Genomic DNA, 11,280 nt, shown 5'->3' with positions numbered 1-11,280 from the left:
TTGTCTCTCCCCACTAGACTGGAGGGTAGAATGTTGAGTGTAGAATCTTGGTCCTGTCCATCACTGTTCCCCCAGCAACTAGAACAGTGCTCAGTGCATGAGGCTTGATGTAGGAATCCATGAATAAACACACTTCAAAATGAAAACAGAGTCTTCTCACAAGAATTAAAAATCTTCTCTTCACATAACCCACTTCCTGAGAAGAACCACAAAGTCAGGGTCACCAAATACCTCGTGTGGGAGGACCGTAAAATAGAAAAAAAGTGACCCAATATTAAATTCATGTAATATTAACATTTTTTTAGTTCTTCGAAACTTTTCTGAAATTTTCCAAAAAATTTATTATCTCTTTTCTACCGATTAAATGTTGATGGTTCAACTTTAAAGCTGATTCCTTCAGGAAGCCTGTGCCATCACTATACCCAGAAGTATAGTTTTCAATTATTTTGACGTCTCAAAAGGTATATAATATACCTTATATATTTTTCATACTGGGTCTCAAAATCCACTTCTTTTAATATTTCATCTACTAGATTGTAAGATTTCTGAGGCAGGGATTATACCACATAGTCTGTAAATTTCTAACAGTATCTAAACCACAGCTCTGCCTACCTTGCTTCTCAATAAATAAGTAGTAGAGGCAGTATAATGCCATGATAAAGACCCCGCTTAGAGAAAGACACACCAAGATCAGTTTTGTGACCATTATCAAGCTACCTCTCTCTGAAGTGCTCTCTTTTTTCTCTTAAATCTGTAAAATGGGAATAATAGTACTAATTTCACAGTGTTGGTGAGGGTATTAAATTACTCATGAGAAGCACCTGACATACAATAATATTTTTAAATGGTACTAAAAAAGAGTACTGAAAAGTGACATACAATGTTACTAAAAACTGGTGCTAAACGTATAATAAAGCTATTATCAGCACTATCACCACCACTGTTATTTGGGGCCTAATAATCTCAAGAACCAAGTTTTATGTTTATAACCTTAAACTTGACATTTTGCACAGGCAAAAAAAAAAAAAAAAAAAAAAACCCAAAACAGTTTTCCTAGAGTAGCTTTATAATCCACTTCAAGACCAAAAATAGAACCAGGAAATAATTACAAAACAATATGTGAACTGCATGCATAGCCATGAGGACAGCACAGACAGATGGTCCATCAAGAAAGTATTCTGGGGCTTCCCTGGTGGCGCAGTGGTTGAGAGTCTGCCTGCCAATGCAGGGGACACGGGTTCGAGTCCTGGTCTGGGAAGATCCCACGTGCCACGGAGCGACTAGGCCCGTGAGCCACAACTACTGAGCCTGCGTGTCTGGAGCCTGTGCTCCGCAACAAGAGAGGCCACAATAGTGAGAGGCCCGCACACCGCGATGAAGAGTGGCCCCCACTTGCCGCAACTGGAGAAAGCCCTAGCACAGAAACAAAGACCCAACACAGCCATAAATAAATTAAAAAAAAAAAAAAAAAAGAGTATAAGCAAAAATTGACAATAAAAAAAAAAAAAAAGAAAGCATTCTGGAAGGAGATTGCTCTTCCATCTGGCTTGAAGAAAGCAATGAACCCTAACTGGCCAAGAAGAACGGGCGCATGTTTTTCTTGGTGGTGAGGGCATGGGCAGAAAAAGTGCAGAAGCCATGGGGCAGCAATGCACAGCAATTGCTCTGCTGGGTTCTAAGAGGTTAGCGGCAGCCACTGTGAACTCATCTCTTTTTAGCTCAGTGGAACAAAGCCAACACACACAAAAAAGAGAACTTCTTGGTCCATTTGTTGTCTCCAGGGACCACTTTTTTGTTTCAGTTCCTTTCACTCAATGGTAACAGAAGTGTCCCCACCTGACAACTGCATGGCAGTTTAGAGCACTGTCATAACCTTGGCTTCTTCCAGACAACCTTGGGAGATAGCTGTTATTTTTATTATGCCTGTACATGAGGCTTAGAAACATCAAAGCCTTTTGCTTCATCATTTATTTGTGCACCTACTGTACTCCATGCAGTGTTCTAGATACTGAGGATATATCATGAACAAAACAGACCAAATCCCTACCCTCATGGAACTTACATTCTGGTGGGAGGAACAGACAATAAATAATTGAATAAAGAAATAAAGATGAAAATTTTATTTAGTATTAAGTTCTATCTAGAAAATTTAAATGGGGAAAAGGATAGAGAGTGACTGGGGTAGGGACACTACAATAAAATCTTTGGTTGGTTGTGGAAGACAACCCTTTGGAGGAACATTTGAGCAGAGGTCTGAATAAAGAATGACTGTGTCACAATAATATGTGTGGGAAGAGCATGCCATGAAAAGAGAAGGAAGGGCATGTGCAAAGTCCCTGAGTCAGAAATGAGGTTAAGATACCCTAGGAGCAAAACGAAGAGTGGAGTCAGAGCATAGTGAGTGAAGGCATGAGAGGCAGGATATGAAGGAGGAGATGTAGGTGGAGGACAAGATGTATAAACTATCAGGAAAAAATTGAATTTTATCCCAATTAAAATAGGAAGCCATTGAAGAATTTTGAGCAGCGAGTTATGATATGATTTATGTTTTAAAGAGTCATGCTGGCAAGGATGCATGAGTAGAAAAAGAGAAATTTCTTAGGAGGCTACAACAAGAACAGAGCTGCCTTCAACAGAGATGACAGTGTCTCACATGGTGCTCAAGATGGCAGAAGGGGTAAGCCTGATCAGTGCTGGGATATACTTTGGAAAAATATATTAACAGACTTGCTGATAAGTAGGATGTAGGTGAGGCAAAAGAAGAAATTAATGATGTTTTTGACCTAGATAACTGAGTATAAGATGGTTCCATTTACGGACCAAAGAAGACTGGGGATGGAGCAGAGAAGGGTAGGCAATAAGGAGATTTTTATTTTTTTGGACCTGTTGACTTTGACATATCTGTTAATACCTTTGTGAAGAAGTTTAATAATCACTTTGAGGTATGAATCCAGAAGTTGGCAGAAAGTTAAGGAGGTATGGATTTTTTAAAATTTAAAGGTATGGGACTAGATATCTGGAGCGAGAAGACAAGTAACTTATCTAAGATCCATAGTCAGTAAGTGACAGAATTGAAATTGAAAATGAATCTTTTGACATAGACCCACTTGCTCTTGCTGCCACAAATATTAGAATGTATTCATAGTTATAAGCACTGGAGTAGAATATGGGGGAGGGCTGGGGGCAGGAACATTCTAGAATCACTTATATAGAAGGGTGAGAATTTTTTCCAATGTTTATGGACTACACAAATTCATGGTTACTTCTTATCTTACTTTCTTTTCTAATTATTTTTTGTAAATGTGATGATATACACACAATTAACTTTAAAAAATCTCTGGAATGATAAACTCATAAGGTTGGCCAGTACTACAGATATCTACTTTCTCATCTGAAATGGTCACTTTTTGCAATATGCAAGAGAATCACTGACTTTAGGCTAAATGTAGACTGCACAGAATGGAAATACAAAGATAAAAGTTCAACCAGCAACTCGAATAGGTATTTCTGAATTGTATCATAACATTTGAATTAGGTTGTATCAAGCTTGTTTAATAGCAATGGCCCCAGGCAAGTAGCAATTCATCACCATGGCTTAAAAAAAAAAAAAAAAAAAGAGTAAATCAATTCAAAAAATAAAATAAAAGCAAAAAGAATGCAAAGGAAGAAAACTTAAAACTGGAAACAAACTGAAACAAATGAATCTAATTGTATTTTAAATGAATATTATGATAACCCTGACTGAAAAGGAAAAAGACGAGAGAGTGAGGGATGGAGGGAAAGAGGAAGGAAGGAAGGAAAATTTATTCATCCAGTAATTTACAAATACAGTATTTGGTGGGGTATGGGTGTGCGGGGGGGAGAAGTGCACACAAACTCTGCCCTCTTTTTCAGTAGGTTTGTTTATTGTAGTAGTGGTTTTGGTAAAGCAATTTAGAAATTATTTTAGAGATGTATCATAGGGTTGAGTGCACGAGTAAGCATGTTGATGTTAGGATCCAGGGCTCACACTGTGGAAGGAGGAGCACACAAATATGGAATAGGGAAGGGCAAGAAAGAACTCTACAGGGATAGATTGGAATTGGAGCTATCAGATGAACTCATGATGTCCAAAAGAGAGGTGTGTGTATACATAAGTTTTTATGCATAACCATTTTTTTTGTGTTTATGTCTCTACATATGTATGTGCGTTAACATATTTCTCCTGAAAGAGTCAAGAAGCAAAAATATTCAGTGGCAGAGAATATGCTAAACATCCAGATCTGAGCCTCTAACACCATTCCCCACCAAAGGAGATGAGAAATGAATGATTCCAGGGGTGAGACAGGATGGGTACCAGACCAGCCTACGACATCTTCTTTTTCTAGAAAGTAAGAAAGTACTCACTAACATGATGGGAGTGTGCCACAAAGGCATCAGAAGTCAGAAAGAGAGGGCTCCATTGGCTAAATAAGGACCATTTGAGCACCAAAATAATTAAAGCAGTAATGAATTATAACCATTGAAAAGACAGAAATTCATGAGTTCACACCAGTAACAGATAGACACATAAATTAATAATTAAATAAATGGGAGAGAAGAGAGTTCTTTTGCTTACGGTAGAATGTGCAAGACTGACGAAAATGTGCAGGGAGTGCTGGAGTTGGAAAATCATCATTTGGTAACCATTATATTACAGATTGCATCAGATGAGAACATCAGTTAATGCGAAGCCCAACTGGAAATTTTTTCACTAGGAGCCTTCCTAATAAAATGGAGAAATTAAGCAATACCTTGACTAGGTGGCCAAAATTAACACTCCCAGTGTGGGACAGATGAGCATCATGTGCCTCTAGTTGCGATAGCATGAGAGGAACAACATCACCTATATGTGCAGTATTCTAGCAGAAAATGCATAACCACAATCTAACCATGAAAACATGTCAAATACAAAATGAGGAACTCGATGTTAAAAAGCACAGAAAAAAGAGTAGGTGGATAAACTGTATTCTTTAAAATTTTCAATTCTGTAAAAGACAAAGAAATATTGTGGAAATATTCCAGATTAAGGAAGGCTAAAGAGACTTTACAACTAAATGTGATTCATGACGCTAGACTGAGTCCTTTACTGGAAGGGGAAATATTATAAAGTGTATTGTTAGATAAATAGCAAAATCATAATATGGACAAATATGAGATTAAAGTATTGTATCCATGTAAATTTATGAAGTAGATAATTATATGTAACTGTTAAATATGAGACTTTTATTTTTAGTAATTACACACTGAAGTAAAGGGTCATGTTGTTTGTAATGTGCCCTCAAGTGGTTCAGAAAAAAAAATGGAGGTAGAAAGATAGAAAGAAAGAATGAGAGCAAATTATAAAGCAAATGGGGTAAAATATTAAGATTAAGCAAACCTGGGTAAGAGTATATGGGAGTTCATTATACCGTTTTTATTTTTACAACTTTTTTGAGCTTGAAATTATTTCTAAATAAAAAAAGCTTTTAAGTAAAGGAAGTATAACAAGCATTTCTAGTGAGCATTTTAAAAAGTCCATTGCCATCAGCTATCTGATTTTATTTTACGCAGAAAGCAGCCTAATTGCACAGAGAATGTTTTTGCCTCTCCTCTAATTCAGATCTGTTCACCAACACAGGAAAAGAATAAATGCATCTCCTTATATTTTTTTCTTATGAAAAGGAAAAATAAATTGAACTAAGTTATACTTAAAGAAAAATTCTACTAAGTTTATTTTCAGAATCAGAACTGGTGATGTTTCTGCAGATCATATTACCATTTATATCAATAAGAAGAATTTTGAGAATGTGATAATGACTACATACATAAAAGACTAAAGGCTTATGATGAAATATCTGTAAAATAGAATAATAAATTTTCTTTAAATTTGGATTTTAAAATCCAAATTTAGCATTTTCCTCAGTAATACTGAAAAATTAAAACTTATTTCTTGTACACGCATGGAATAACGAAAACATAAAGCCAAAAGCAATTTGGAAAACATCAAATCTAACTGTGTGATTTTAGTTCATGTAAAATAATAAAAAATATCAATGATGTCAGGTAAGTATTGGAAATATAACAATAATGCTCAAAAAACAAATAATTTGCATTTTAAATATTTTAAAAACTAGCAGTTTTTAAACATTTTTATTGGAGTATAGTTGATTTACAATACATTAGCAGTGTATTTATTTTCTACAGTGCAGATGTGTAAATTAGACTGCACTTAACATATTGTTTTAAATGGGAATACTCAGAAATATAAAAGGACTTGCCCTTATTCTTTATATTTACGGAAATTATTTCTTATATGGAAATGAGATTCATATTCTATCTCACAGACAACACATAGTTCCACAGTGCATATTTTTGGGAAAACAAGAACTTTCCGACTTATTTAGTACATATTTTTATTAATAAAATAAATATGAATATGCTACATGTGGCACTTATTTGGAAGTCATATACATTAAAAATAAATAGAAGATCAACAGATGTAGGTGGACACAAATTTGCTTTTAAAATGCTGAAAGACCCACGTTACCTAGATTTAGAGTATTTTTGTTTCTGAATTTAAAACATTGCGTCCTTCTTAGTCTGCGCTTAAGCCATAATCTTTCTTTCAGACAACAAACTTTCTTGTCTTTGCTTTTTTTTTGCAAATGGGGAAATAGCCAAAAGGAGGGAAAACAAAACAAACAACAAAGAAATGTTGCAGTGTCTCAAAAGTTCTTTTGGAAATCCAGTTATTTATGTCAAAAACAAATAATGTTGTTTCAAAGTAAAATTATTATTTGAAAGATGATATATTTGGGTGGGATAGAGACCTCTGTTAGCAGCATTCTCTTCTACAGGTGGGCAGTTTTGGGAAGTTCATACTGTGAAAGAGGAGACAGCCAGGGAACTGTGAGATTAGCTGGATCAACCCTGGATCTTGATAGTCTGACAGATCTCCAGCAAGATCACCCACAGGTCACACAGTCAACCGTGTCTTATTAAGACAGGTATAAAATTTCACAGTGCCATACAGCGGTCATCCAGGTTTAACTTTTATTAGATTCAATGAAAATTTATGTCTTAGATGGTGTGTCACATGAATGAAATCCTAACGAAACATAGTAAAATATGTCTATAGTTCAAAAGTCAAAATTTGTGTTTTCCAGAAATGAATTATTTACAATATTATATCTAACATCACTTAAAATTTTTGGATGTGTGGGCAGGGTCTAAATGTTGTAATGACAGTATGTGAAATAAAAAGCCTATGCAATGCATCCAGCTGTTTTCCTAATAATGCCAAGAATATCCCCTTCAACAATCTATATGATTTATGCAAACACAGCCATATAGGCACTAATTTTTTTCTGTACATATAATTTTCTCAAAGGCAGAAAAAATTCTAAGCTTATTTTGCATAGTCTAGGACTAGACTGTTCATTCAGAGACTTTAGTAATTCTCAACAACAACATCAACACATCTGTCTTGCTAGCAAGATAGCATTTTCTCTACTTCTTTAGCCTTCATTTGTGGTTCTGAATTGCAGCGGTCATCAATTTAGATTGTAATATCCTTGGGTTATGTTTTCTCTTGGTTATCAGTTATTCAGCGTAATACCACACTATGTATAGCACACCCACGGCACTTAATAGTTCATGATGTCAAAATATCTCATACTTAGAATTCTGGACATTTAAAAATACTTCCATCATTTTTTAAAAGAGAGGGGCATTAAAAATGGTATTGTTGCAAATAACATAACGAAGTTCTCATGGAAGTAGTGTTTAACTAGTGTATGATACATAAAGATGAAGATGCACAATTTTAATGGATTTCTCAACTTAATTCTAAAATGTTGATCTAGTTAAGGATGTGAAACTTTATACTTCCTGAATTTATAACACTAACAGTCTGTTTTTAACAGTCTGTTTTTCTTCTCCCTATAATCAAAAGACAGCAACTCTTGTTACAACACATTGCATGAAAATAGTTTAAATTTAAAAAAAAGCTTTTTTCCAGGTAATGTAGTAGAACCAGTATGACAGTACTGTTTACCAAAACAGTAAAAATTAAATCCATTAATTGATGGAACAATGTAGACTTTCTTTTTTGGAAGCCATGTGAGTATTCTAATTAAAAAAGGAAACCAAGTTAAGTAAGCATTCAAATTATTATTCGACTATATATATATTATTTATATGTATGTGCATATAACTGCGATTTTCTTTTTAAAGATGTATTAAAATAAATTGTAATGTTTTGCCAAAGTACATAGAAACCAATTGTTTTTAAAAGGAGGATTTAAAAATTGCTATATAATGAATACAGTTGTATTAAATTGTATTAAATACAATTGCTATATAGTGAATACAATTGTATTAATACAATTAATTAATGTTAATATGTGTAATCATTACTTTAGATTGGGACAACAAGAAAAAAAATTCTGCTGGATTTAGATTTTACTTTAGAATTTCTTAATGAGATCAGTTTCAGTTTAGTTTGACCTCCAGTTATGAATGCAAATGGTCTTACCTTGTTTTAGTTCTTGCTCCATTGCTATGCATTAAACTGTAAATTAATCTTATTAAGACAAACATGAATTTCTAAAGTTAGATTTACTTATTTAGATTTTTAAATCATATCATTTACACTACAAACTGCTCCTAAAGTATTTACGTATCACTGTAATGTGATGATATGAAAAATAACACTGAAATGTCACATTTTAATTAATACAATATATTTTCACAGTGGGTAAACAAATGCAAGAATATCTTTTCCCTGTAAAATGTTCAACTAATAATATGCAAAATTAACAAGCTAATATATGTAGGAGAATTTACAAACGTTAGAAATTTGCTAGAGCTGGGGAAGAAAAAAGTTCTCAAAATTTATTATTAATATAAAAGTTCTTTTAGCACTAAACTGTGTACAAAATTATGAAAAAAAGAGAATGTTTTACTTTGCAGTTAAAATAATTCAGCGATCGATAAGAACTTTTAAAATTTCCGGCTTTTAAAATGTTTTATGAAGTTGAAACGTAAATTTACCAAACTTTTTCATTTGAAATATTGACTACTTACTTGAGAGAGGTATCGGTTTTATCTAACCTACTTTGTAATCTGGCCAGCAATTTAAATTGTTATTCTGTAAGTAGCAATCCAAATAAAATGAAAAATAACAAGTAACACTTTCTTCTTACCTCTATGTCTTATTTACAGTTGCTTGTTGAGCTGCTTAAATAGTTGAGTTGAACTATCGACACCTCAAAGAGCTCTGTTCTCTGCTCCGCTCTCTTCTCTAGACACATTTTTTTCCCCTCTGCAAAAGGATAGTCTACCAAAAGAGGAAGTTGTGAAACACCAGAGTCATTATGCTTTATAAATTCTATGGAGAATGGAAAATTATTCACAAACCTTACACTTGAAATCATGGTAACAGGCTATAATTTATGTGTATACATACATAATTAATGTATACACATATTTATATGTGTAAGCAAATGTTAGAAAAGTTATTGAAATCTATACTTAAGTAATGCTCATTTACATGAGGAAACATTTACTGTGTGGCTAAATGATAATCATAGAGGAACAGAAAATACTGCTCTGTGTGGAAGAAAATTATCAAGCTGATACATGAGGAATAAACTTGTTTTTATAAGGCTAATTAATGTAAAGTCTTTAGAGTATGACCTAAATCCTAATCTGACTACAGATATTTTGTAAAAAGAAAAAGAAAAAAAAAACTTCAATAAACGGGCATTTTCCTGGAATCTGAGTAGTGGTTTTTTACCTACAAGTCTTAAACTTCCTTTCCCATGAATAGTTGCCTGTTACATATAGATAAAGCATTGCAAAACTGAAACTGTTGCTTATTCATGAGCTATGGTCTCTCTCAACTTCAGCCACAAGAATAAAAAACAGGTGCAGATTCTGCAATGTTGAATATTTAACTGGTTAAGTTTCTAACAAGATGGGGCATTAATTAAAAATACCTATAGGACAGTAGGGACAATGTTTGAAAAAGGACATGAAAACAGTTGAGCAACACAAATACTATTGCCAGCTTCAAATAAAAAGAAATACTCATGTATGTACTTCTCCCAGGTTACTTGATAATAGAAGCAAATGGGTAGCTGCAATTTGTATGTGGCGGTCTCTCCCAACTTCCCTTGGTCGTTGGGGAAGAGGAAGGGAGTGGATTGCAAGAATAATTAAGTAATTATGTAAACCTCCACAGATTGCAAGAATTACTTTCTGGACTTTAGAAACTACCATGCTCTCAGGGTATCACACTCTGCTTTTTACTTAACCATATTTTCAAAGAGGCAATAAAAAGTAATTAGGGGATGATTAAAAAATGGAAACATTTTCCATTTCAGCTAAAGTCATACTTAATGTGAATTTGCAGTAAGTAAAAATAAATGAATAAACAATACTAAGAAAGCTGCCTCCACTCCCCCACAAAAACCATAAAATCAAACCAAACAAACAAAAACCCCTCCATAGAGTCACCAATATAAAATCTGATTTGAATTCTCTAGTGAGATACCTGTAGAAAAACTTTTGAAGAAAAAGTTATTATTGATGTGATTAACACTGCTTAGATTCTATGTGTTTTTAAAGAAACGTTAAATATTACTGTATATGAGTATTATCATAAAACATTAAGCCCATCTGTTCCCCAAAGACCCAGGTTCACTCCTGGAAGCATAGTGTTCAGTATCTGTGGATGATTTTAATGGGCTAGCTCAGTATTTGTGTCCCTTTTACCGGGTGGTGGTTGTGTATCTCTGTTTCTCTAATAATCCTTTCCAGGCTGGTGAATATGCTCAAGGTTCCTTCATCTTAAAAAAATCTCCTCTGACTAAACTGCCCTATTACTTTCCTTTTTGAGAAAGTTGTCACCATTGACTTCCTTCAGTTCCTCCTAGCCTCTGTGTGTGTGTATGTGTTTGCGTGTGTGTTAGAATACATATAAAATCAATTGACCATTATTGTCATTTTTGAAGCATATAGTCCAGAGGAATTAAGCATTTGCACACTGTTGTACAGCCATCACCACCATCCATCTCCAGATCTTTTTTCATCCTCCCAAATTGGAACTCTGCACTCATTGAACAATAAATCCCAGTTCCTCCTTCTGTCTCCCATTCCCTTGCAACCACTATTCTACTTTCTGTCTCTATGAACTGACTAGTCCAGGTACCTCATGGAACACTTGTCCTTGTGGCTGTTTATTTCACTTAAGTTCATTCAAGTTACAGCATGTGT

General features: G+C 34.1%; 1 long non-coding RNA gene across 1 annotated transcript in view; it reads right to left on the bottom strand.

The window, feature by feature from the left end:
- Nucleotides 1–4,164: 4,164 nt before the first annotated feature.
- LOC309659741 overlaps nucleotides 4,165–11,280 on the bottom strand; it is a 59,170-nt gene continuing 52,054 nt past the window's right edge. The window contains exon 2 of the long non-coding RNA XR_014262931.1: nucleotides 4,165–9,340. This is a non-coding gene — a long non-coding RNA (uncharacterized lncRNA). The remainder of the gene's footprint in view (nucleotides 9,341–11,280) is intronic.

This window comes from Balaenoptera physalus (genome assembly GCF_965194825.1).
Source record: "Balaenoptera physalus genome assembly, chromosome: 4".
NCBI classification, from domain to species: domain Eukaryota; kingdom Metazoa; phylum Chordata; class Mammalia; order Artiodactyla; family Balaenopteridae; genus Balaenoptera; species Balaenoptera physalus.
The sequence above is the reverse complement of the archived record's forward strand: the minus strand, read 5'-3'. Positions and strand labels throughout refer to the sequence as shown.